The sequence below is a fragment of the Cervus canadensis genome, chromosome 10 (assembly GCF_019320065.1).
Source record: "Cervus canadensis isolate Bull #8, Minnesota chromosome 10, ASM1932006v1, whole genome shotgun sequence".
NCBI classification, from domain to species: domain Eukaryota; kingdom Metazoa; phylum Chordata; class Mammalia; order Artiodactyla; family Cervidae; genus Cervus; species Cervus canadensis.
In genome coordinates, this window is record NC_057395.1 from 29,484,336 (window position 1) to 29,511,727 (window position 27,392).

The 27,392-nt window shown below is 38.8% G+C and overlaps 1 long non-coding RNA gene across 1 annotated transcript in view; it reads left to right on the forward strand.

Moving 5' to 3' along the window:
* The window catches only part of LOC122448746, an 86,882-nt gene that overhangs the window by 26,392 nt on the left and 33,098 nt on the right, over positions 1–27,392 (forward strand). Inside the window, exon 2 of the long non-coding RNA XR_006271734.1 lies at positions 16,373–16,530. This is a non-coding gene — a long non-coding RNA (uncharacterized LOC122448746). The remainder of the gene's footprint in view (positions 1–16,372; positions 16,531–27,392) is intronic.

The window sequence follows — 27,392 nt, forward strand, 5'->3', positions numbered from 1 at the left end:
ATTTAATAAGACATTGGGAACCTACCTGTTCTGCTAATATAATGTTTTCCATAATAGCATGCCTTGAATGAATTTAATTTTCAGGATATCTTAATATTTATTCACAAACATCTATCATAAGTATTTCGATAAGAATATTATCACTAATTTTCTCAATAATATCTTAAAATGACTGTTATGATGCCTGTATTATAGGTGGGTAAGCTGAGGCTTACCTAGTTTAGGTAGATTTCCCAAGATAAACCCTGAGAGACAAATTCAGAATTCATTTTGCGTATCAACATAAGGTCTTTCTGCGTAGAACTTTTTCCTTCTTATTGCATTTCCTCCACAGAGAAGCAAATGAAGTAAGTAGATTATTTACCAGGGAAAAATACTTCCATTTTGTAAATCATTTTAGTATCATGGTAAATTCAACATCTCCACTGATTTTTCAAGTGGATATTTCAAGAGGTTTAAAATGTTGTGATTCTCACTTTACATTATTTCAGTGTCTGGTTTCAGGATCATGGCTCTCTATTTATGGAGAAGGAAATGGCAACCCACTCCAGTACTCTTGCCTGGAGAATCCCAGGGACAGAGGAGCCTGGTGGGCTGCCGTCTATGGGGTTGCACAGAGTCGGACACGACTGAAGCGACTTAGCAGCAGCAGCTCTCTATTTAAATTGTTATGGCCATAGAATTTAGAACCCAAAAGGACCTTTGTTTTATTATAATCTAATAACGTAAGCTTATTTTTCATGGAGATTTGAGGTGCATAGAGATTATTAAATCAAGTGTTCACCTTCAAATTCCAAGAAATGGAAAAGTTTCTCATATAGTTTTCCTGTCTTTGAGGTCTGGATTAAGGAAACAGTAATTTTTTCAACCAGAAATCGAAACCAGGCCTCTGGCAGTGAGATCACAGAATCCTAACCACTGGACCCCTAAGGAATTCCCAGAAAACAGTTATTTCATAACCTGGTTTTCATATGCTTCAGATATTTCTTGACTCCTCCAGAAGCATTATTTCCCATTCCATGGTGATCATCTGTATTTATCCCATTTATGACTTATGGTGATTTCCCAGCATGAACTTGATGAAGACTAAGAATGTTCAGAGAGGTGAATAACAACCCAGAAGTATGCCTTCCTATCAAATCCTGCTTCATTTTAATGGACAGAGAAGCTCTTAATATTTGACTTTGGCCTAAATGCTGACATTTGGCTTTATTTATTATTTCATACTTGTAGATCAGTGAATTTTTGTTCAGTAAAATAAGAGACTAGAGGCTCAGGAACTTTCTCACAGAAATGGGTTTCCAGAAATGTCAGTGGTTTAGTAAAAATACTTAACATATATCTTTCAATGTAGACATAGTTTATATTATATTTAGAGATTTCATTTGTGTCTGTTTGATAATCTGGGCTTCCCTGGTGGCTCAGATGGTAAAGAATCTGTCTGCAATGCGAGAGACTTGGGTTCAATCCCTTGGTCAGCAAGATCCTCTACAGAAGAATGCCTATCCACTCCAGTATACTTGCCCAGAGAATTCCATGGACAGAGGAGCCTAGCAGGCTATAGTCCATGGTGTCACAAAGAGTCGGACACAACTGAATGACTAACATTTTCACTTTGATAAGTTACATTTTCTCTGAGGTTTGTCTCTTTTATCTCCCCTCCTGGCTAAAATTGCTCATCTCTTAAACATGCCAACTTCTTTTTCTTTATTCCTTGATGTATCTGGCATAGTTATTTTAAATTTCCTGTCATAATCCCAATTTATGAGCAGTACATGGGTCTGCTTCTATTGACTATTTTTCTTCTTAAAGAATTAGGGAGGAGGATTTAGGTGTGCACTTGATTGATTTAATCATTTTTTAAAACTATAAATAGTTTTGTTCAACCTCAATTCCAAATAAATCTGAATTATTGCTGGAGATTGTAGTCCTCCAGATTTACATGCTCTTTTCCAAAACTTGAGTCAAAATCTCCATGAGTTGGTCCAGACATGTGTGTATTTAAAAATAAGAAAGGAAAGAAAAGCTTTACAGATGATTTTGATGAATACCAGTGGTTGAAAAGCACTGTGCTAAATTAATGAACTTAAGTGACTTTTTAATACTAGGATTTGTATAGTCATGTGCATGTAACTAATAGGTATTTGAGGAGATTTTCTGCCACCAAAGTTGCATTCTTCTGTATTGACAGCAGTTTTCATTCTGATAATGAATTCCTTTAAATTCTTTATTCTAGACAGGTCTCCTCTGGGTTTTGATTGCTGTAATGGAATTTTGCTTAAACATTTTATTTTACAATCTAGTCTTAGAGACTCATTCAAATCCCCTCAAACCAAAGAAATTGTCTGAAAAAATACATATTTAAAATAGTTAAAGCCAATTGCATTATAAAATTTCTAATGAATATAGGATGAAAAAAGTTAAGAATGAAACAGGGCTAATTTCTTTTTTTTAATTATTTATTTTAATTGGATGCTAATTACTTTACAATATTGTAGTGGTTTTTTCCATACATTGACATGAATTAGCCATGGGTGTACCTGTGTTCCCCATCCTGCACTCCCCTCCCGTCTCCCTCTCCGTCCCATCCCTCAGGGTCATCCCAGTGCACCAGCCCTGAGCACCCTGTCTCATGCATCGAACCTGGACTGGTGATCAAAACAGGGCTAATTTCAACTGCAGAAGTAATACTTATAGTTTGGCATTGCCAAGCACTTTTCATTTTCTTAATTGAAATGACCTCAAAAAGTAGAACCAATGACTTTCAGGTTGTGGACAGAATAAATTCTTTAATTTGAACAAATGGTAAGTTACCACCAGTAAACTGAGCTTATGTTCATAATGCACTAATAAAATCCACCACTGAATCCTGTTGAAATAGCTTTTATTTCATCTTAGTAGCAAACAATTCAAATTTTAAAATTTCAGTGTGGTTTCTCTGCATATTTGTATATGTAATTCTGGAAGGATAATTAAAACCATTTGCACTTAACCAAAAAATTAAATGCTGAAATTATCTCATTAATATGTGAAACTGTTCAAAACAAAGTTAAGTATGGGAAATTTGTACTGAGAGAAACAAGCAACAGAATAATATTCAGCAATCAATTGACAGTGTGCTGGAAGTTGAGGGCACATGGGCTGTGACTGGCACACATGATTAGCAGAGACGCATTGTCCCTTAAGGTCTAATTAGGTTCTCTGTGCTGGGAGACAGGACTCGGTGTACATAATTATCCATTGTGTATTAATCTTCTCTCTTTTGAATATTACTTTTGTTGAATTTAATTATGCCTAGAAAATGAGAAGTGTTATTTCATCTGTGTGATCTTATCAAGTGATCACCAGCCAAGAAACACCAATATTTGAAAAGAATTGAAAAGCTGGGTGTAAAATGAATTTTCAGAAAAATCTGATCTTTTGATGTCACAGTGTTTCAGCCTTTCCCCACTTCTGCCACCTTTTCTTTTTCCTAAGACCCCCTTGAGTGAGTGATCCATGTGTTTTGATCATTTGTTGTTTAGAGTTGGAAACTTCAGTGTGTGGCAACTCTGTGATCCAGTATTAATGGAGAGATAAAAATTCTATCTGTAAGTCCTATTGTCTAATACACTGAAACACTCTTGCTGCTTACTAGCTCCTGAATGAACCGCAGTTTAAAAATTAAATGTCCTACAGAACCGAGGGTAAAAACAGAAAACAATAAAGTTTCCTAGAGTCCCAAGCAAAGCAATGGCAGATTAATATTTCTGCAGAACTTTAAAAATTTCACCAAGGAATTTTCCTGTCTTAGGGTGTTCCAGCTTGGTCCCTTAGTAACATCTTTTAAAAGAATAAACTAGGAAACATCAAAAGGTATAAGAACAAAATTTATAAATGGGATCCCTCCATGACTAGTAATAATCTTTGAGTAATAAGGAAACCGCTACCCAGGATTCAAATGCTGTTCTGTTTCTATCCGAGAATGGCCAATATTTTTTTCAGAGAATTTCCATACACGCAGTCAGCAAAAACCTATATTTTTCCAACTTCCCAACTCCACAGAAACAGAACCAGATAGGTAGGTAGATAGACAGATAAATGGATTTTTCTTTTTTTTACAAGGGGTTAGCTCACATGATTTTAGAAACTGTGAAGTTCTGTGATTCACTATCTGTAAGCTGGAGACCCAGGAGGCCAGACTGTATCTGGAGGCTTGAGAACCAGAGGAGCTAAAAGTGTCATTCATTCCCAGCTGAAGGGCAGAAAAAAACTGATGATGTCCCTGTTCATGCAGGCCAGCATAGAGAGCAGTTCTCTCTTCCTCTGCTTTTTTGTTCTATTCAAGTCCTCACTGGCCTGGATGGTGTCTGCTCACATTTGGGAGGGCACTCTGCTTTACTCAGTCTACCAATTAAAATGTTAATTTCCTCTGGAAACATCCCCACAGACAGACCCAGAAATAATGCTTCGCCGAATATCTGGGTACCCTGGAATCCAGTTAAGTCAATACATGAAATTTACCACCACACTTAGCAAACAAAACACTCAGTCAAATGAACAAACAAAAACTAAAGCAATTTCAATTTAAATTCTTACTTTTGATCAACCACTACACAACCTGGAAGGTTTTCCTACAATCATATCTCTGTTAATTTTATGTGTTTTCTCATCTATCAACATACTGAGATTAGGCATATGATGGGGCTTATTTTTTATTGTATATATGTGTGTGTGTATATTTATTTATATACAATAAGTAGTGCCATAGTTTACCATTTCTGTGGAGGTGACGTTGAGAAGTATAAGCTAAAAATTCAGTGAAGAGTGGAAGGATTCAGAAATAGTAAATGCTGGGGAAAAAAAAACAAAGAAAGAGTAAATGCTGCTCTTATTTCTAGATCCTCTGTTGTAGCAAGTGAACTGGGAATATTTAACAGGCTTTAAAAAATCTATTTTCCTTATTACTTGTATTATATCAAACTGTCTTAACTTGATAGTGTCTGCCCCAGTGAGGCAGTCAATCTTGAAGTCCAGATCTGTTCATTTGTATCAATTTCAGTTGACATCTACCATCTATCTGCAATAATTTTAAACTCTACAAACACCTGAATGCTATTTCATTGGGTTACCTTCTTACTGGGTAGCATAATGTCTGAAACAGGGCAAAAATGACAGACACATCAAAGAAACGGATATGGTATTCATAGGTGCTTGGCTTCTGGGTTTCTAAGTTGAAATTGGACATTCTGACTATTAGAATATGTATAATCATTACTAAACTAGCAATGGCCGTACAACTCATGTAAGGAAAAAAATTCATGCCAAGTATTACATGACTCTTCTTTCCTCTTTGTCTCACAGTATTCTAAATGCTGAGCTAAAGAAGGGTTAAAGAGTGATTTATTATCTATCTGCTTATTTGATCATTTATCCCCCTCTTTTCCAAACAAGGATTATAACAGCCTGACAAGTAGTTTAAAAAAATAGTAAAGAGAATAAATTACCATTTCAAAATGATCAGAATATAAAAAAGGTTAAGATAAAGTTAGAATAAAAATTAAAATGAAAAGCTAGGCCATAAATTCCTATGTACTAGCTGCAGCTATGCTATATTTCAGTCATTCTTCTATCTATTTATTTTGTTAAAATATAGCAATATTTACTGAGGGATTTAGGATTTACTGTAATGACGTATTTATTGTAATTCATTATAATAAATATTCTCAATGGTATCCTTTAGAAAAAAAAAGAGCTCCACTGAACTTTTTCCTACAAGGATGTGCAATTAAAAGTACTACTTGTTTTCTAATCTCTGGAAGCATCACAATTTGCAACTATTTGGAAGTTATTATTAGTACAACAGCTTTTAAGTTCAGTCCATCATTACTACATGTTTAATTATATGTTAATTTTTTACAATGCTTTTGAGTATTCTTTCAACTTATTTATCACTCTTTTCACTATACTGCTAAGATTCTGAGGCTAAAGTTGACTTTGCCTTCTCTTTGCTTACAGAGATTAGCCTGAGAATGAAGAGGCTACAATACAAATCTTGTGCACACTGAAAAATTGGCAAAGTCTACAATAAAAATGAGTAATTGCAAGCAAAACAAGTAGAACTATATTTAACAACTGTTATTCATGATATCAACTGCTCTAAAATTTGCTCTTTACTTAATTTCCTCTGGGAAGTAAAGTATATTTGAAACAAAGGATTCTTCATTTGCACTGTTGTTACTGTCATTCATGGTCGGATTTCATCATCCTGAAAAAAGTTGCTTTTTTTACATACTGCAGATAAATAGTACATATTTATAGCAATGCCTCTGGCATCAACTACCTCCATGACCTCAATGATACCGATTCACAAGTTATTCCCTACCTACACAGGTAGAGTCAGATTTTTTCTTCACAGCAGTGAAAACATTAAGAAGGATCCCCTCAAACCTAGAGATTCAAGAAACTGAAGTTAATAACAGTGAACAGGTCAGAGTTTCAAAGATAACAGTCTTGACTTGTTCAGAGTTGGCTTGCAAAGTGTAGGTTTTCTCTGAATGTCCTCAATGAGATCACAATAGTTCTCTTTGTTTCTCCTTAGTTACTTATAGTCTGGATAACCTGATTCTGTCCACACTGAGAAAATTTTAAATTTTACAATTTTGAGTCAAGAGAAATATGTAGAAAGCAGAAAATCTTATTTGTTGCCAAGCTAGAGCCCCCCATTCTTGTGTTCAACCACACTTGCTGTCATCACATATTATATTTTGATGGGAACCATCCAAAAATCTCATCTCTCATTCCAGCCTTTAAGAATCATGTGAGTTTTTTTTATTCTCTGAAAAGAAACCAGAAAAATATTTTTTTTCCTTTTATGATTTTAATCCTATTTTCAGAGTGAACTTTGTCCCAGATCGCTTTACAACCTACCTTTGAGCCCACCACAGACACTTTCTAACTGTGAAATTTTTTTTCCATAAAAACTGTCCCTGCAATAGATACATAGAGAAAAGTTTAATATTCAAAACCTCATGTCACCTGACTCAATATACTACATTATCTTCCACTTACTGCATATTTTGATAATATAACTTTATGTCATCTATTTTCAGATTAATCTTGAGTGCATATATGTGCATTTAGTTGCTCATTCATGTCCGACTCCTTGTGACCCCATGGACTGTAGCCTGCCAGACTCCTCTGTCCATGGAATTTTCCAGGAAAGAATACTGGAGTGGGTTGCCATTTCCTTCTCCAGGGGAACTTCCTGACCCAGGGATCAAACCTGCATCTCCTGCACAGGCAAGCAGATTTTTTTATCACTGTGCCGCCTGGACAGCCCTTAATTTTGAGTATATATAAATTTTTTTCTATGAAATAACTGATACAAAATATATATTAAGCTGTTTTATTTCACAGATATTTGTAAATTTTAGTTGATTTATATTTATCATCCCAATTTGGTCAAATTTCTGTGGTATAGAACAGGAGTCTATAAATTTTTCCTGTAAAGATCCAAATGGAAAATATTTTAGGTTTTATGGACCAACAGGTCAAATCAAGGATATTATTTGGGTACCTATATAATAACCATTTAAAATTTGTAAATCCATTCTTAGCTATGGGTTGTACAAAAATAGGCAGTTGGCTGGATGCAGTCCACAAGGCTACAGTTAGATGACCCCTGATATAGAATCTAATAATACTGTGTACTTCTTACTCATATATTTGTCACACTTATATGCAAATATAATTAAAGACTTTCCTTCCTTGCTGGATTCAGTCTCTATGACTCCATCACTCTGTGACTCGTCTGACTCCGGCACTCAATACAGTGTTTGATTTATGGTAAATACTGAATAGCCTTGGTCTCTTTCCCATATCACTCCTCCTTCATAGGGTGACATGCTTGAGGGCAAGGGTGGGGCTTTTACTCATTTCCTTGTTCTTACAACTCTTACAAAGATTTACACATACTAGAAAGAGTGTGTGTGTGTGTGTGTGTGTGTGTGTGTTTTAAAGAAAGAATAGACATAAATAACTTTTGCCATCCATAGAAGACAGGCTAATTTGCAGAAACATCTCTGTATGGCAGCTCTGTTATCAGCAGTGGGGAGATTGATCTAATGACAGTGTTTCATTTATGTGGAAAGCAGGATAGCTGAAATCGTGATTCAAAACTGCTGGGTGATGATTCATATTATTTCATTTCTTTACTGGTAGGTGTGAAATTAACAGCTTTGAGGAGTACTAAGTATTTTAGGTATGACCTAAATCAAATCCCTCATGATTATACAGTGGAAGTGACAAATAGATTCAAGGGTTTAGGTCTGATAGACAGAGTGCCTGAAGAACTATGGATGGATGTTCGTGATGTTGTATAGGGGTCAGTGATCAAGACCATCCTCAAGAAAAAGAAATGCAAAAAGGCAAAATGGTTGTCTGAGGAGGCCTTACAAATAGCTGTGAAAAGAAGAGAAGCAAAAGGCAAAGGAGAAAAAGAAAGATATACTCATTTGAATGCAGAGTTCCAAAGAATAGCAAGGAGAGATAAGAAAGCCTTCCTCAGTGATCAGAGCAAAGAAATAGAGGAAAACAATAGAATGGGGAAGAGTAATGATCTCTTCAAGAAAATTAGAAATACCAAGGGAATATTTCATGCAAAGACGGGCACAATAAAGGAGAGAACAGGTATGTACCTAACAGAAGCAGAAGATATTAAGAAGAGGTGGTAAGAACACACAGAACTATACAAAAAAGATCTTTATGACCCAAATAGCCATGACGATGTAATCACTAACCTAGAGGCAGACATCCTGGAATGCAAAGTCAAGTGGGCCTTAAGAAGCATCACTATGAACAAAGCTAGTGGAGGTGATGGAATTCCAGTTGAGCTATTTCAAATCCTTAAAGATGATGCTGTGAAAGCACTGTACTCAATATGCCAGCAAATTTGGAAAACTCAGCAGCAAACTACCTCCTCACAGTTGCACTCATCTCACATGCTAGCAAAGTAATGCTTAAAATTCTCCAGGCCAGGCTTCAACAGTATGTGACTCATGAACTTCCAGATGTTCAAGCTGGATTTAGAAAAGGCAGAGGAACCAGAGATCAAATTGCCAACATCTGTTGTTGGATTATTGAAAAAGTGAGAGAGTTCCAGAAAAACATCTACTTCTGCTATATTGACTGTGCCATAGCTTTTGGCTGTGTGGATCACAACAAACTGTAGAAAATTCTTAAAGGGTTGGGAATACCAGACCACCTGAACTGCCTCCTGAGAAATCTGTATGCGGGTCAGGAAGCAACAGTTAGAACTGGACATGGAACAACAGACTGGTTCCAAATAGGGAAATGAGTACATCAAGGATACATATTGTCACCCTGCTTATTTAACTTATATACAGAGTACATCATGTGAAATGCCAGGCTGGATGAAGCACATGCTGGAATCAAGATTGCTGGAAGAAATATCAACAACCTCAGATATGCAGATGACACCACACTTATGACAGAAAGCGAAGAAGAACCAAAGAGCCTCTTGATGAAAGTGAAAGAGTAGAGTGAAAAAGTTGGCTTAAAACTCAACATTCAGAAAGCTAAGATCATGGCATCTGGTCCCATCACTTCATGGCAAATAACTGTGCCGCCTGGACAGCCCTTAATTTTGAGTACATATAAATTTATATACTCAAATTGAGTACATATAAATTGAGTATATATAATTTTGAGTATATATAAATGGGGAACAGTGGAAACAGTGAAAGATTTTATTTTGGGGGCTCCAAAATCACGGCAGATCGTGACTGCAGCCATGAAATTAAAATACACGTGCTCCTCGGAAGAAAAGTTATGACCAACCTAGACAGCATTTTAAAAAGCAGAGACGTTACTTTGCCAACAAAGGTCCATATAGTCAAAGCTATGGTTTTTCCAGTAGTCATGTATGGATGTGAGAGTTGGACTATAAAGAAGGCTGAGTGCCAAAGAATTGATGCTTTTGAACTGCAGTGTTGGAGATGACTCTTGAGAGTCCCTTGGACAACAAAGAGATCCAAGCATTCAATCCTAAAGGAGATCAGTCCTGGGTGTTTATTGGAAGGACTGATGCTGAAGCTGAAACCTCAATACTTTGGCCACCTGATGCGAAGAACTGACTCACTGGAAAAGACCATTCCCTGGTGCTGGGAATGATTGAAGGCAGGAGGAGAAGGGAGCGACAGAGGATGAGATGGTTGGATGGCATCACCTACTCAATGGACATGAGCTTGAGTAAGCTCTGGGAGTTGGTGATGGACAGGGAAGCCTGGCGTACTGCAGTCCATGGGGTCGCAAATAGTCTGACATGACTGAGAAACTGAACTGAACTGAACTGATTCCATTTTTCCTTCCTTCTTCTCACTCTTTGATTACCTCTTCTAATTCATTTCAATATATTACAAAGATAGAAGAGAAATATATATATATATAGTTAGGTATCCAGGGGATACATGAATCAGCAATTTGAGGGGAAAAGCAATGAAAAAAGCATTTGTGTCTCTAATTTTCATCTTGACTTCTATACAATTGCTCCAGAAAACACTAAAAATGGGCAGCTGATGACTTGGGATGATAATAACCATCCTGAACTGAAGAGCAGAACAAATCTCCATGGGTGATATAGATTTCCTAGGTCTAAGCACAAAAACTTTTTTTGGTTCAATGTTTTCAGGTTATCCTTGATGACTTATTATCTATTTATTTAAAGAATTTTGCCCCCAAAATTCAGGAAGGACCATTCCTTAGAACTCACCTTCCTTAGCAACATCAACAACCCACTTCTTTGTTTCATAGCTGTACAAGCTTGACCTCACTTGTAGGCTGGGCAAACAAAGCATCAAGATTAGTTTTCTGTTTCGACATAAACCCAAGTGTGAGGTGGTGTTGGTATCTCTAGGATGCCAGACAACATGTTAGCTAGAGACACATCGAAAACAGAAGTAAACTATGACTTTAAGATGACACCAGAGCTTGAGGCTGCTGGTGAATGATCTCGAACGTCAGTTCCCTGAGGTACTGGGAATGGCACTGTCAACGTTTTCAGTATCAATTCACTTCAGAAAGTCGAGGAATATCGTTATGAGGGTTCCTATAACAATGAAAACTAAAATAAGTAGTAGTTCTGGAAACAGAAAAATTGAGTGGGGAGATTGTGGAACTGCTGAGAAAGTTTGGTTTAGTCATTTGCTAGGGCTGCCATGAGGAAGCACCAGAGAGCCAAGGCTTCAACAACAGACGTTTATTTTCTCACAGTTCTGGAGGCTGGAAGTCTAGGACCAAGCTGTGAGTGGGGCTGGTTTCTTCTGAGGCATCTCTCTTTGACTGGTCAACATCACCTTCTCTCTGTGTCCTCATAGCATCTTCCTTCTGGGTGTGTCTGTGTCCCAGTCTCCTCTCCTTGTTGGCAGGCCAGTTGTATTGGATTAAGAACCACCCATGCACATGCGCTGTCACCTCAGTCTTGTCCGACTCTTTGTGACTCTGTGGACAGTAGCCCACCAGGCTCCTCTGTCCATGGGATTCTCCGGGCAAGAATACTGGGAGTGGGCTGCCATACCCTACTCCTAGGGATCTTCCTGACCAGGGGATTGAACCCAAGGTTCTTATGTCTCCTACATTGCAAGCAGGTTCTTTACCACTAGCACCACATGGAAAGCCCAAGAACTACCCATATGACCTCATTTACCTTAAATACCTATTCAAAGACCCTGTCTCCAACTACAGTGACATGCTGAGGTCCTTCAGGTTAGTACTTCAACACATGAATTTCAGGTGGATACCATACAAACCATAACAGTTAGTGTATAGAGAGGTACCCAGGGATGCATACCAGGTGCTGTAAATCTGGCTTTCAGCTTCCTGGTAGTTCAAGTATAATGAGAATTTGATCAGTTAGAAGAAATTTAAAGTGCTCACTGATAAGTTTGAAATCTTAAAGAAAAGCACCTCTCTTATAATGACAAAGGCCCAACAGGTTTTTTTTCCTTTCAGCTATATTAATATAAAGACAGACACAGTAATTACTTTTGCTAAAGTTGTCTACTGGTATTTTCCCCTCTGAAGAAGCAGTAATACCTTGTGTTTATTGCCTACAGTTAAGTATTGGAGGGTGAAGCTCCAGGACCTTGGCCATCTGATGTAAACAACTGACTCATTCGAAAAGACCCTGATGCTGGAAAAAATGGAATGCACGGGGAGAAGGAGATGACAGAGGACGAGATGCTTGGATGACATCACCGATTCCACGGACATGAGTCTGAGCAAGCTCTTGGAGATGGTGAAGGACAGGGAAACGTGGCATGCTGCAGTCCATGGGGTTGCAAAGAGTCGGACGTGACTGAGTGAACAGCAAATTGACATAAACCCTAGAGTAGCCATAAGCCCTAGAGTCAGAGTTATGCTCTAGGAAGATGAAATAATTTAGATTTTCAAGAGTTTGAGGCCTTGAATGACAGCTTTAATTGGGGTACAAGAATTGAGACTTGTGGTACAGGAATCAGGGAACAAAATGTTTTTTATTTATGTTGTGGAAATGAGCTTTGTAGTCTTTTCTGGACATTTTAGGGGAGAAACAAAAGAAGAAAATTGTGTGTGTGTTTCTACTGGCAGGTGGTGAAATAATATAGAAATGGAAATAAGCACTTCCATTTATGAGGTCCATTCTGCCTGCAGGGCCGTCTTTTACCTTAGAGTTATTCAAGGCACGAAGAAATTCCTTACGCCCTGCCTGCTTGTTGGGTCACCAAGGAGATTGCTGAGCCTTCATCTGGGTCATGGCTTAGAAAGCTCTCAGAAGTTTTAATAAAGATTTATAATGATCACATTTGATTTTGGATTAAGCTTTTCTGACAAATATAGAGAAGATTTATTTTAAGACTGAGTATGTTTTTTCTATCTTCCTGTGTTTGTTGTAAATGTGTATACAGCTCATGGGCACATAAATTTATATTGTAATCCTTGTTTGAAAGAGTGAGGTTTGTCATTTTATATTATTTATACCCTTATGACATTTGAGCATTACAAAGAATAACTCCTGGACCCAGGAAGAGGAGACAGTTCTACAATCAAACTGCTCAAAATGTAAATGATCAATTTCATATGAATGTATATTTCCTTGCATTACGTGTAGCTAAGAGCCTAGGGCATAATTGTAAGTTTCTGCTCATGTATTAGGGCAGATATAATTTACCCAACATTTCCTGATATTGAGCTGAAATTCCTACATTTTCTGTAGGACTATGTTGTATTTTTCCAGTGCTTGTTATCTGTGTCTGATTTGATTTGCACGGTCACATTAAAAATTCCTACATGCAAGTATCAGAAAGTCAAATCAAACTAGCTTGAGAATTCACTGGTTTACCAAACTGAGAGGGTTAGGGGAGAATCTTCAGGCCCAGAGAAACTCGGGAACTAAAATAATAATGTCAGGACTATCTCTTTCTCCCAGGGTCTCTACTCCGCTTTTTCTCTATGGCTTATTTTCATATGCATGTAGGTAGCTCTTGGCAGGACTAGACTCACATTCCCAGTTACCAGGTTCAGCACACAGACTCTCTTTCTCTCTCTTTCCCCCTCCACCTCTCCTACTCTCTCTCACTCTCTGTTGCTTTTTATCTTTTTTCCCTTCCCAATCCTATTAGACAATCCTAGGAAAAAATACTGGCTTATTTCTGCTTAGATCAGATAATCCTCTCTGAGCCAGCAGTTGACAGAGCTTGGAGATTCTCTGAACAGTCCAGCATAAATTCTGTACCTGGCCCTATGGTCCATCAGGACTCCTGGGAAGGTGACAGTGAAGTCCCCCAAAGAAGGATGCTTTGACCTGCACATATTTTTCCATAAATACCCTTCTGAAAATATTCCTACCTAATATCAGAAATTATCCTATTTACAATAAGAAGTGTGACACTTCTCTTACCTTTCAGGCATTCTTTCTAAGCCAAGATCTTTTGAGTCAGCTCTGGATAAGGATTCTCACAGCCCAGTAACTTGCAGCTGAAAGACCCAGTTAATACAGGAAGAGGAATATGGAAAGCTACTTATCACTTCCTTGTCAGTGTAGTGACTTCTTGGTTAACTAATTTGGCCACCTCTGTTCTGCCCCTACCTGTGTCCCTGGTCACATACCCTCAGTGATCTTGATCATATAGAATGTGCTCAAGAGTGTGCATGTGTGGGGATATATGACCTCAGTTAGGTAAAGTGTGGATAGCAGAAACTGTACAATTTAGGTTGCCCATTTCTTTCATTTAACTGAAGTCTCAGAATTGTCTTACTTTGAATTTACTCTCAACCTTTGTTAGCATCTAGTTTTCCTGAAACACAAAATACATCTTTTGCAGTTTCACAACACATAGAATGAAGTCAAGCAGGGATATTTAGGCTGCAATAACCTAATCTACTTTTTACTAAGATGTTTCAGAGTATACTGTCTGCTAATATAAATTTATTATCTAATATTAAGTAACATACTATGCTATATTATCATGTAATTTGGTAGGGAAAAGAGTGCTTTGTATTTTAGATATTCTAAGAGGCCACATTTAAACACATCATTGCTATGGTTCTTGATCTCTCTGGTACTGTTGATAGTGTTCTCTTCTCACTCCTTCTTCATATAAAGTGTCTGACCCTCTTTGGTTTTTGATACTACCCTTTTCAAATGTTTCTCCCAACTTGCTGATTACTGTTCTTGGTCTTCTTTGCTTTTTACTTGTGGGTGTTTCATGCTGTTCATTCTCAGGGTGCTATTCTGGACCCTCTTCTCGACTCACTCTATTCAGTCTCCCTCAGTGATATCATAAAACAATTATCCTCCCCCCAGAAAAGTTAGCTCCACACCACAGAGCTGTCTTTCACATGGCTGCCTACAAAGGCTTCTCAAATGCAACATGTCCCACAGCTTAGAAAACACTGTCCAATTCATGCAGCTGGAACCCTGGGAGCCAGGTCAGTCTCCTCCCTCTCCCTCCTCCTCACTCTACACATCTGAATAATCACTAAGAACTGCTGATGGCACCACCTAAACACTCCTGAAATTTTCAATATCTTTCCATAGCCACTCAAAATAGCTGTTTATTGCTTAAATGCGAAGTTGACATTATTTCCCTAAATTTAAAAAAAAAAATCAATGGACAGTCATCTAAGGATAAAATTCAACTCCCCTCCGAGCTGACCCATCAGATGAATGCATGTCCATCAGAGAACCCAAATCAGATGTCATTAGGGGATGAGGTGAACATATTTTCCAAGCAGAAGGAAATCAAAATTTGTAGAGGATGAGAACACAGCCCACCATAGTCTGAAGCACCTCTCATCTGGATGGCATCACCGACTCGATGGGCATGAGTTTGAGTAAACTCCGGGAGCTGGTGATGGACAGGGAGGCCTGGCGTGCTGTGATTCATGGGGTCACAAAGAGTCGGACACGACTGAGCAACTGAACTGAAATGAACTGAACTGAACCTCTCATCAAGAAGTGATAATTTTTTGCTCACCTCTTGGATCCAGGCTTGTGTAAATAATTTAACTAATAAAATGGGCCAGAAGTAACTTCGTGGAACTTTTGAGGCTATTCCTTAAGAGGCCATGAAACCCTCAACTACACTAAGGTTGGGTAGGGAATCCCCATTTTGTGCCACCATATGGTCTGACGCTACTCAAGTTTGCTTTAAACAGCTAACATATCCGAGCAATGTGTCACTGAAAAATTTATCATTAAGAACTAGTGAAAATTTCTATGGACAGCTGTGCTACAAACCCAAATAATATTTTATCCACATTACAGAGAGACTTTCTTTCATTCTTTGGATCCAAAGGCATTTTTGTGGAGGCAAAATCCTAAGCTCTAGGAAATTATGAGAAAACCAAGTCACACACGGGCTTCCCCAGTGGCTCAGCAGCAAAGAATCTGCCTGCAATGCAGGAGACACAGGTTGAATCCCCAGGTCAGGAAGATCCACTGGAGGGGAACACAATAACCCACTTCCAGTATTCTTGCCTGAAGAATCCCACAGATAGAGGAGCCTGGTGGGATACAATCCATAGAGTCGCAAAGAGACATGACTGAAATGACTTAGCACACACACACGCAAGTCACAAAAAGCAGGGGGTTTTGAATATTTTCTGTTACACAATTCTCTTTGTGCATCTCAATAAAGAAAACCACAAATTACTGACATTGTTACAAAGGGGAAACTCTACCTCTAAAAATATTTGCCTCTTGTTTAAAAATTTATTGACTTCAATCCATTCACCACTATACAGTTCCACCAGCTGAGATTTGGAAGGAAGGTTTGTTTTTATCACGGTAATAGTTAGGCAGGAAGCAGTAAATCTTGCTGGTCATTTACAGGGAGACGTCAACCAATAAAAGTAAGCACATGATGTGAAGGACCAACATGTACCAGGACATTGGCCACTTCCTGCTTTTACTGCATTTACTTCGTTTGGCCGTCTTCCACTGTCACTACTGTTTCCTTGACAACCAAAGCACAGAGTCCTCTCCTTAAGGTAATGATTTGATATTTGTATATACTGTGAAATGATTGCCACAATAAGTCTCGTTAACATCCTCAACCGTATGTAGTTACAAAACTTTTTTCTTATTTGACAACTTTTAAGATCTACTCTCCTAGCAAGTTTTGCACACGCCCTACAGCATTAACTGTAGTCAGCGTGCTGGACGATACAGCCCCAGGACTGACTGACTTTGCAACTGGGAGTTTGTGCCTTTTGATTCCGTATACCCATTTCACCTACCTCCACATGTCTGCCTTTGGCGACCACAATCGGTTCTCCATATCTATGAGATGGGCTTATTTCTTTTTCTAATAGAGAATTTTCCATGTATTTTTAAGATTATACTAAATGGCCCATAGCATTCATTTGAGGAGATGCTATTAGCAAGTGTAGAGCCCATAAGACCAATGTTTTGGATTAGGTGTTTATTTACTGGTTTTCATCTGCTTCCAAAAAAATCAGAAGTCTTATTTTTCAAAAGGCAAGGAAAAGAACAGTTAAAAAAAAAAAGTAATAAACCTTATAGAAAACAATGGAAAATATCCCATGAACCTGAAGTAAGTTGGTTATTGAAATGCATGTTTTAATTAAATTCTAAACTTTATGGCAGCAATAGCAAAGACAGGAAGCGTAATGGACCTTGTCATTTCCTTTGTCCGATAACAAACTGCTTTGGAGGAATAAATCCTTTTCTGGTCTTAAAGCATAAGGACTCATGATATGGATCTTTTTATGGGGGACTAACACGATGAGCACTGCTTTGCAACAAGTGGTCCAACAGACTGGGACTGTTTTCCTTGAAGAAGTATGTCTCCCTCTGCTTCACCCAAGATTTTGCAATGAAAGCTGCTGTGTTTTTCCTGGATCATACTATGTCATTGGGCTAGAAGGAAACTGATCAAACTTATTCTGGATTGTGAATTTGGGTAATTAGTTTGGTGGTTCAAGCTGTAGAATATTAACCTGAGGATAATCACAACATAAACGTAGTCACAGTGGGAAAAAAAAAAAGTGCTGACAGAAACCAATCCAGCAGAGATGAAGATGGCACTGTCACCTTTGAGGCCATAGTTCAAGTTTCTCCTGAGGTTTTATCAGTAACTTTTTCCCTGCTCTTAGTGGTTCAACCCCTCCTTTGAACTCAGCAGACTAGTACCTTCTCCTTCTCATCTCCCTTTTCTCCATCAGTATATCTATTTGAGTTTCTGTCTTTTGCAACCAAAAGGATCATGGTAATATATTTAAAAACAAAGTTATGAATTTTTGGTGCCTGTTTAATTCCCAGTCTTCTACTTCTTTCTGCTTTCTAAAAAGATGTACACTTCACTTTTAGCTGTTCCTAAATGAACAGCTGTGCTGCTTGGGATGGGAATTGGGTAGGAGAGAGTGTAAATAAACTAAATAGAAAGGCCACTTTCAAAGTGCATGTCCTAGTTCTGGAGAATGAAAAATGTTGTACAGAGAATATCTGAGTGCTAAGTCGCTTTGGTTGTGTGTGACTCTTTGCGACCCTATGGACCGTAGCCTGCCAGGCTCCTCTGTTCATGGGATTCTCCAAACAAGAATACTGGAGTGGTTTGCCATTTCCTCCTCCCAGGGGATCTTCCTGACCCAGGGATCGAACCTGCATCTATTGTGTCTCCTGTGTCTCCTACACTGGCAGACAGATTCTTTACCACTGGCACCACCTGAGAAGCCTAAAAAATACCTAGTATATCACAAACCTACAATCAGAAACCATTGTTTGGTGTCAGATTTGTTTTTCCTATGAGGATTTATATACAGTAAATCCCCTACATATGAACAAGTTTCATTCTGAGAGCACATTTTAAGTCCAATTTGTCCGTAAGCCCAACGACGTTAGCCGAGGTACCCAACTAATGCAACTGCCTACACAGGTTGTAATAGGTTTATAATACTTTCCACACAAATAATACAAAAACACACACACAAAAAAATAAATAAAGAGAACATTTTTCATCTCATACTACAGTACAACAGTTGACACAGAGGGGCTGGCATTGAGGGAACAAGCAAGAAGAGTTACTGACTGGAGGAGGGAAAGGAGGTGGGGAGATGGCAGAGATGAAGGATCATCAACAATAGGAGATGGAGGGCAAGCTGCAATTTCACTCACGCCAGACACTGATGGCACACGCTCTGGTTCCTTGCTGGAACCAGATGCACATTTGCATCGTTAGAAGTTCACAACTTGAAGGCTCATAAGTAAGGGACTTCCTGTAATGCTTTGGGTATAGCAAGTTTTCCTTAAATTCTTTCAGTATGAACACCCAAGTGAGGCATGTACTAACTAGTTGCCATCATACACTTCAGGATGGATATGACAGCAACCTTGCTTCATATGCATCTTTTAGGCACCACATATGATTACAATCTTCTCATGGCATATTATTCATCCCATCCTACCTCTCTATTTTCTGTAAAGGAGGACATAAAACTTGATGCCTGATGTTGATTTCATCATCTTTTGATCTGAGTAACATTATGCTTTACACCCGCATGTAGGAAAATTCACCGAGAGTCAGTCTTGTCAAGAGCACTCTGGAGTCTTTATTTTCGGGCGGCCCTTACTTCCACTCCCACCCATTCTGCTCCAGACCCACAAGCACCACTTAGGTGTTGTACATGACCTTTGGGTGTGCCTACTGTGCTCATCCAACAGAAAATCACATCACCTAGGAAGAATTTCTTTAAGAATCCGGAAAAGAGCTGGATTGCCTTCAGTCCGATTAACTTCATGAGCAGAGCAGGTTTTCTTTTATTTTTAGTACTTCTAGGTCAAAATAGAAAATAGGAAAGTGTGAACATTTTTATCAGTTTGAAAAAGGAAGTGGTTTAGTATCAGACTTTTATTTCTTCCCTCCTCCTGTTATAGGAGTCCCTTTGTTGGGGTCTCAAAATCCCACCTCTCTTCCCGCCTATTCATTCATGGTGACATGGCATTCTCCCTAAGGAATGAAGCTTCCATGTAAGGTTTCTGCAAATGCGAGGAACAGAGGGAAAAAATCATGTGTAAAACATGAAGAATCCCTCAACTTGTTGGCACATTTACACATAGCTTCTGTATTTAGATGAAAACTTTGGGTTTTTTATATACTGTTTCAAAACCTTGAAATTCGTCCTTGCTTCTTTCCACTGTGTTTAACTGATATTTTTCACTTGTGTTACTTCTTTTTGAGTTGCTTTAGTATCTCTACAAACTTGCAGTATATCTGAAAGACTAAAGTTTTCAGACACACCTAAAAGAAAAGCTAATGTTTTTGTTCCCTTTCAACCTGCAACATTTTAACATGCATTTTCTCTGTGTTAATTCCTAGTTATTTCCAAATTTCAAATGATCTAGATTTTCACATATGTGAATTCTGTTTTAAAAGAAAAAGCAGGTGGTATCACCCAAAAGGCAGATGAAGAGATCCCTAGCCTCCAATTCTTGAGGAATATAAACAATTTGGCAGCTATCCACAAATAAACACAGCTCTGCAAGAGTTCAGGGACCGATTCAAGAAGCTTCAGCAGCAAGTGGAACAAAAAACCTGAAAATAAACAACAGCAAAAGGGAAGAACAGCTTCGTTTTTGCCTGTATCATCTCATTCTCAGGATGGCACTGCTAAGACCGAAGAAGGAACTCCCTAGGTTGAAAGAGCTGCCCTAAGAAAGGGAGCCTGGTCCCACAGAGTCCAAAAGTCTGTTCTGTACATCTGTGTCTCTTTTTCTGTTTTGCATATAGGGTTATCATTACCATCTTTCTAAATTCCATATATATGGAGGGAGGTGGGAGGGGAGATCGGGATGGGGAATACATGTAAATCCATGGCTGATTCATGTCAATGTATGACAAAACCCACTACAATATTGTAATTAGCCTCCAACTTATAAAAATAAATGGAGAAAAAAAAAGAAAGGGAGCCTGGGGTGAGTGACCAACTTTCCAAGGTTTGGGGACACTTCAAGAAGGACCCATCTCAGTTTCACTCCCTTCATAGACCAGCAAAGCTGGAATGTACAGAGAAGGCAAAAAACAGGGACTATCAATGTCAGCTACACAGCAGAGCAACCTGGATCCCAGTGGTCTGCTCTGCAGAGGACCAAAAAGGACCAAGAGCAACCTGGATCCCTGTGGTCTGCTCTGCAGAGGGCCAAGAAGGACCAAGAGTAACCTGGATCCCAGTGGTCTGCTCTGCAGAGGACCAAGAAGGACCAAGAGCAACCTGGATCCCAGTGGTCTGCTCCACAGAGGACCAAGAAGGACCAAGAGCAACCTGGATCCCAGTGGCCTGCTCTGCAGAGGACCAAGAAGACTTGGCCACTGAAGAATCCAATGGCCAGCAAAGCCACCATGGACCTTATGCAGCTTTCACTGGGTTCTGCCCCATAGTATTCATGTTCATGGATGCTGGCCACCTGAGTCCCTCCCTGCTCCATCCCACACCTCTGTCTCAGAGCTAGGGATACATACCAGCAGACAACTGAGGACTCTGCGACCCACATGGCAGTATTTGCACCCCTTTAACCTCACTCTTGTCACTGGACTCCACTGTTGTTGGCTACCATGGGAAGGCCCTGAAGCACCAGCCTGCATGCTGACAGCCAGGGCCCTGCAGCTGCTAGAGACGCTGGCCCTTGCTGGCACTGGCCCCAAACACTACACATAATACCTGTTAGTATTTGCCAGACAAGTCCAGCTGGTCCGCACATCTGGTCCGCACATGCATACCAAACCCTGACCACCAGCATCACCACCAGCCCTAGTCCATAGACACTGGGCCTGGAGGCAGCTGAGGGCTCACACACTCTTCGTAGCCTCTTGAGATTCTCACAGACTCACCAAAAGGATGACACAATTTTTGATGTTGTGAACATCGGTGTCCTGCCCCAACAACAGTTAAGCCTCCCTAGGCCTAGAGCCCTGACACACCACTGCACATGGCACCCTACAGCACCAGACCCCGGGTCACAGCATGCTCCAGTGTGCCCCCACCTGCATGAGAAGGTATTTCTCTTCAAAAGTCAGTGCAGAAGGTCTAGAAGAGATGAGAGCTTCTTCAGATGCACAGACACCAATGCAAGGCTACAGGGAACACAGAGAAACAGGGAACTATGACATCACCAAAGGAAGACAGTTAAACTTTCAGTGACTGACCCCAAAGAAATGGAGATCCATGGACTGACCCATAAAGAAGAACAAAAAGAAAAAATAATCAAAAGAAACAAAGTAAACTTAGAGAACATACAGGACACCATTGAGAGAGACATTCTAGGTACCACTGGGGTCCCAGAAAGAAAGGACAGGAAGATGTGAAATATATCTGTATATCTAGCTCTACATATACATATATAGATATCTACAGTGAAGAACAACTCAGCCATAAAAAAGAAGGAAATCCTATCATTTGCGACATCATGGATGGATCTTAAGGGTATGATACTCAATGAAATATGTCAGACAGAAAAAAAACAAGTACTGTTTGATGTCATTTATATGTGGGATCTAAGTAGGGTACATTAAACTCATAGACACAGAGAGTAGAACACTGATTGTCTGGGGCTACGGGGGGCAGAAATGGGAAGATGCTAGTCACAGAGCATGATCTTCCCCTAAGTTCTGAGGGAGCTAATGCACCCCATCATGATGATATTTAGCAATACTTTGTTGTGTGCTTAAAAGTTACTAAAAGAGTAGAGCCTTCATGTTTTTACCATCTGTAATGTGAGATTAAGAATGCTTATCTAACCTAAGTTGGTAAACATTTTGCAATATATATATGTATTACAACATCACCTTGTACACTTTAAACTTACATGATGTTATATATCAATTATATCTCAGTAAAGCTGGGAACAACAAACTAGAGGGTTTGTTTTTATTTTTTCAGAACAATGTATCTCAAGGTACATTATTCTGTTGCCAAGTGGAATAAAAGAACAGCATTAAATGAGCTATAAGAATATTGGAGCACAGCAGAAACTAATATGATATTGTAAAGCAACTATACCCCAATTTTTAAAATATAGAATAATTATCAGAGAACTTTTGATTATTGCACTAAAGGTCTTTATAAAAGTGATTTCTGCTTAAAAGCAGTAGCAGCAACAAGATTGTGCTCCCATGTAAAATAGAACAGATTTAAGTATTAAAGGAAGATGGCGGGTAATCTGACTGGAGTTGACAGTGGGGGTGATTAGCACGCATGCTAGAAAATACACATAATGCATCACACCCCAAACGCTTGTTGCAAATGTTGAGTGCTCAAAAAAAGCACAGATCTCTCACAATTTCCATTCACTCCTCGGGAAGACTTTCCCCTTTGTCGCGTCCCTTCTCTCAAGTACTGTGGGTGAGGCACCATGCTGGAGCAGAAAGAACATTGGGTAGTGTACATTACGCCTGTCTGTGCATGCATGCCTCCTTTAAATAAGAGGAATGGCACATATAATGTGTTAATTCTTTATGTGTCCCTGAACCATAAGTACCAGACACTGGGTATATTGCAATGAACAAGACAGTCCCTGCCCTCATGGAGCATACATGCAAATAAAAGAGATCAACATTTTTAAAAATTGCAGAATTGTACTATCTAATAAAATTCAGAGACTATGATAACATAGTGATGCTACATCTATACTGGGAAACTAGATATGGTCTTCACAAATAAATATTTTACCTAAAATCTAGTTTAGAATTAGATATGGATCAGGAGGAGCAGTAATGTGGGAGACAAAAAAAATGTATATTTTATGCATAGCAAATATTATGTGTAATGGTCAGAGGCAAGAAGCTAGTAGCCACTTTCCCAGGAATCACAGTCCTTTATGTTTCTAAATTCTCTTAGGTCTTATAGATATAGCTCTAGTTTCACAGTGCCTTTTCTGAAACTTACCCCTAAAAATCTCTCATCTATATTATATCAATAACCTCAGATATGCAGATAGTGATGGTTGCTCAGTCATGCCTGACTCTTTGCAACTCCATGGACTGTAGCCTGCCAGGCTCCTCTGTTCATGGAATTCTCCAGGCAAGATTACTGGAGTGGGTTGCCATTTCCTTCTCCAGGGGATCCTCCTGACCCAGGGATCCTGCATTGCAAGAGGGTCTTTACCATCTGAGCCACCAGGGAAGCCTACTATTAAGAGACATTTCTAAGTATAAAGACAGGTCAACTTAAAAAGTGTCAGCAGATACATGCTTGACTTTATCTTATAATCTATAAACAATACATTAAAATATGTAATGAATCCATACACCTTTTCCAAAGGAATACCCAAGATGGAAGTAGCAAGAAAGTTATAAATGACGGTCATCAATCAGATGAAATAATTTAGATGAAGCTTTTCTCTCTCGAAGAGATCATATAAAGTTAAAAGCACACTGTATTTCCTTCCTGACCGCTTGCCCAGATATGCAGATGACACCACCCTTACGGCAGAAAGCAAAGAAGAACTAAAGAGGCTCTTGATGAAAATGAAAAAGAAGAGTGAAAAAGTTGGCTTAAAACTCAACATTCAGAAAACTAAGATCATGACCTCTGGTCCCATCACTTCACAGTAAATAGATGGGGAAACAGTGGAAATAGTGACAGACTTTATTTTCTTGGGCTCCAAAATCATTGCAGATGGTGACTGCAGCCATGAAATTAAAAGACGCTTGCTTCTTGGAAGAAAAATTATGACCAACCTAGACAGCATATTAAAAACCAGAAATATTACTTTGCCAACAAAGGTCCATCTAGTCAAAGCTATGGTTTTTCTAGTAGTCTTGTATGGATGTGAGAGTTGGACTATAAAGAAAGCTGAGAGCTGAAGAATTGATGCTTTTGAACTGTGGTGTTGGAGGAGACTCTTGAGAGTCCCTTGGACTGCAAGGAAATACAAAGAGTCCATCCTAAAAGAAATCAGTCCTGAATATTCATTGGGAGGACTGATGCTGAAGCTGAAACTCCAATACTTTGGCTACCTGATTAGAAGAACTGACTCATTTGAAAAGACCTTGATGCTGGGAAAGACTGAAAGCAGGAGGAGAAGGGGACGACAGAGGATGAGATGGTTCGATGGCATCACCATCTCAATGGACATGAGTTTGAATAAACTCCGGGAGCTGGCGATGGACAGGGAAGCCTGGCATGCTGCAGTCCATGGGGTCGCAAAGAGTCAGACACGACTGAATGACTGAACTGAACTGAACTTATATTGACCTTTCTCCTTCCTGAAATCCTATTGCTATTTATCACTGAATCAGATATTTTTAACATTTAGTCAGTTTTTGCTTTGCCATAGCAAATCATTTTACATGTGTCCATCTTGTCTTCCTACTGACACTTTTAAGCTCAGCATAAATAGGACTGCATTTTGTACTGCTTTGGTGCATATCACAATGTGTAATCACAGTGCTAGGCACCCAGCATTCATTAAGAAAATTCTTGTTGAATTATTTGTTTTCCTTTCCTCTTAAATGCAGGCTTCCTGTCATAGCACTGAGGCCAATAATTCATGGGTTGAAATGTTGGTGCAAGGAACAGGATTAAATGTCTTATCAAGTTTTTGGAGCCTGTCATTCTTCACCTGGATTTAGGAAATGAAAAGAGTCCTGACGATACCACCAATTTACTCCTGCAGTGTTTCTAGAGGAACTCTTCTGTTACCCTTAAGTATCTCTGACTGATGACATTAACATCTGAGCTCCTGAAGAAAACAAATCTCAAGATACCACAGAAGGTTCTGCTAAAATTGCCAAGAATAACAATGGCTTTTATTTGGGTAGTACTCTCCTTTCAAGGTATTCAGAACCTAGATGTATAACAACTCTGTCAATGCATAAATCCTTTCTCTCTGCTAGAATAGAGTACTAACTGAGAGATGAAGAAAGCTATAAATAAAGGAGGTAAATCATTTCTTTAGATCTTAAAAGGAAACCCGCTGACTGTCAAAGAAGGAAAGATGTACTAAAATCCACAGTGTCAAATAAACTGTATCATAATGTTTTATTTCCCTCTTATTTTTGCTTCAGGTGGAGACAGCCAACACTGATGGCCCAGAGATTAGCAGGACTGAGCTTTTTTGTTTTGCTTTTAAATATTTATTTATTTACTTCTTTAGGTTGTGCCAGGTCTTAGTTGTGGCACACAAGATCTTTGATCTTTGTTGTAGGCATGTGGGATCTAGTCCCCTGACAAGGGATTGAACCTAGGCAGGCTGCATTGGGAGTGCAGAATCTTAGCTGCTAGACCATGAAGGTGGAGAAGGCAGTGGCAACCCACTCCAGTGTTCTTGCCTGGAGAATCCCAGGGACGGGGGAGCCTGGTGGGCTGCCGTCTATGGGGTAGCACAGAATCGGACACGACTGAAGCGACTTAGCAGAAGCAGCAGACCATCAAGGAAGTCCCAGGACTGAGTTTTAATCTGAGTCCCTTTGCTCTCAGCCTATAGGCAAACACTTCTGTGAAGTATTTTCATGTGCCTACATAGAACAAAGATCTGATGAAGCATATTGTGAAATAAAAATATGAAGCCCAGATGTATCTAACATTTCACAGTTTAAGCATTCTTCTCTCTATGGTTACATCAATGTGCTACAAATGCACGTACATGTGAAATGTACTAAATAATTTGTAGTAAAATGTACTTTTATACAGAAATTATTTCCCAACTGTCCCCAGTTTATTCTGCTTTATATTGAGATTTTTGTAATCAAATTTGTAAAAAAAAAAAGGTGAATGTTTCGAAAACAGATGAAAGTCGACATGGTATTTTATTGATGCTTTATTACTATAAAGGTCATGGTAATCTATAAGCTCAGTGTCCCTAGGCTCTTGACAAAACTCTCTAGAAACTTTCGGATGTGACAAAGATCACCCAAGTTGGATTCCAAATGGCTAAGAAAAAAAAAGAGGGAAATAGTCCTTGAGGACTCAGATGTTTGAGAAAGATTTAAGGAGTTTTTATACTTTGATAGAGCTTTTAAGAAATGTTTATCTATTTTTCTTTGCTCTGGCCACATACTGAGAGGGCTTGCAAACTGTTTATTTAAGAGTAATTTTTTTAGAGTGAAGTAGCTCCTGATTCCTAAACAGTCCCCATGGTTGTTATGTTAAAAAAAAAAAAAGAGGAAGAAGAAGAAAAGAAAAAGAAAGAAGAAATAACTCTTTAAGAGGAGTAGGAAGCTGTCAAACTCTACTTAATGGAATCATTTGTAATATAATGTTTTTCCTTTCTCTCCAAGAATCAGTGGTTTTGCTGCCTGCTGATGGCTCTCCTATCTAGAATCTGCTCATCTTCCACAATTTGAAAAACTGAAATGTAGAAAAGTGCTCTGCACAGGTGGCAAATTTGAAATTATTTACTGTGCTTGAAATAAGGGACATTCTAATACTTTATCTCCTCCCGCATTCATCTTTGTGTCTACTCAGCTGCATTCAATTTAATAAAGCTTAGAGCAGATCAAATCAAAGTTTGATTTGAATTTAAAGAAGGGACTACATGATCAGGACTGGGGTCTCTCTCTCTCTCTCTGTCTCTCTGTCACACTCTCTCTGTCTCATTCTTTGAGAGAGAATAGTTTTGAGGTGATCAGCTAGACAGTTTACTGGAAAGTAGTAGTTAATTGTTTCCATTATCTAGAAATAACTAAAGGCATATCCCTGAAGTAGATTTCATCAAAATTTATTGATGGGGGAAAAGAATATCAGAGTATGCAAAAGGGAAATAAAGGAGTATATTTCCATTAAAAATTTAGAAATATCAAGTTTTTAAAATTAATCCTCTTTTGTGGATCTGCAGATCAGAACTTGGCTGATATTTGAAAGCATAAACAACTTTTTAAAAAAGATAATATTTTTAT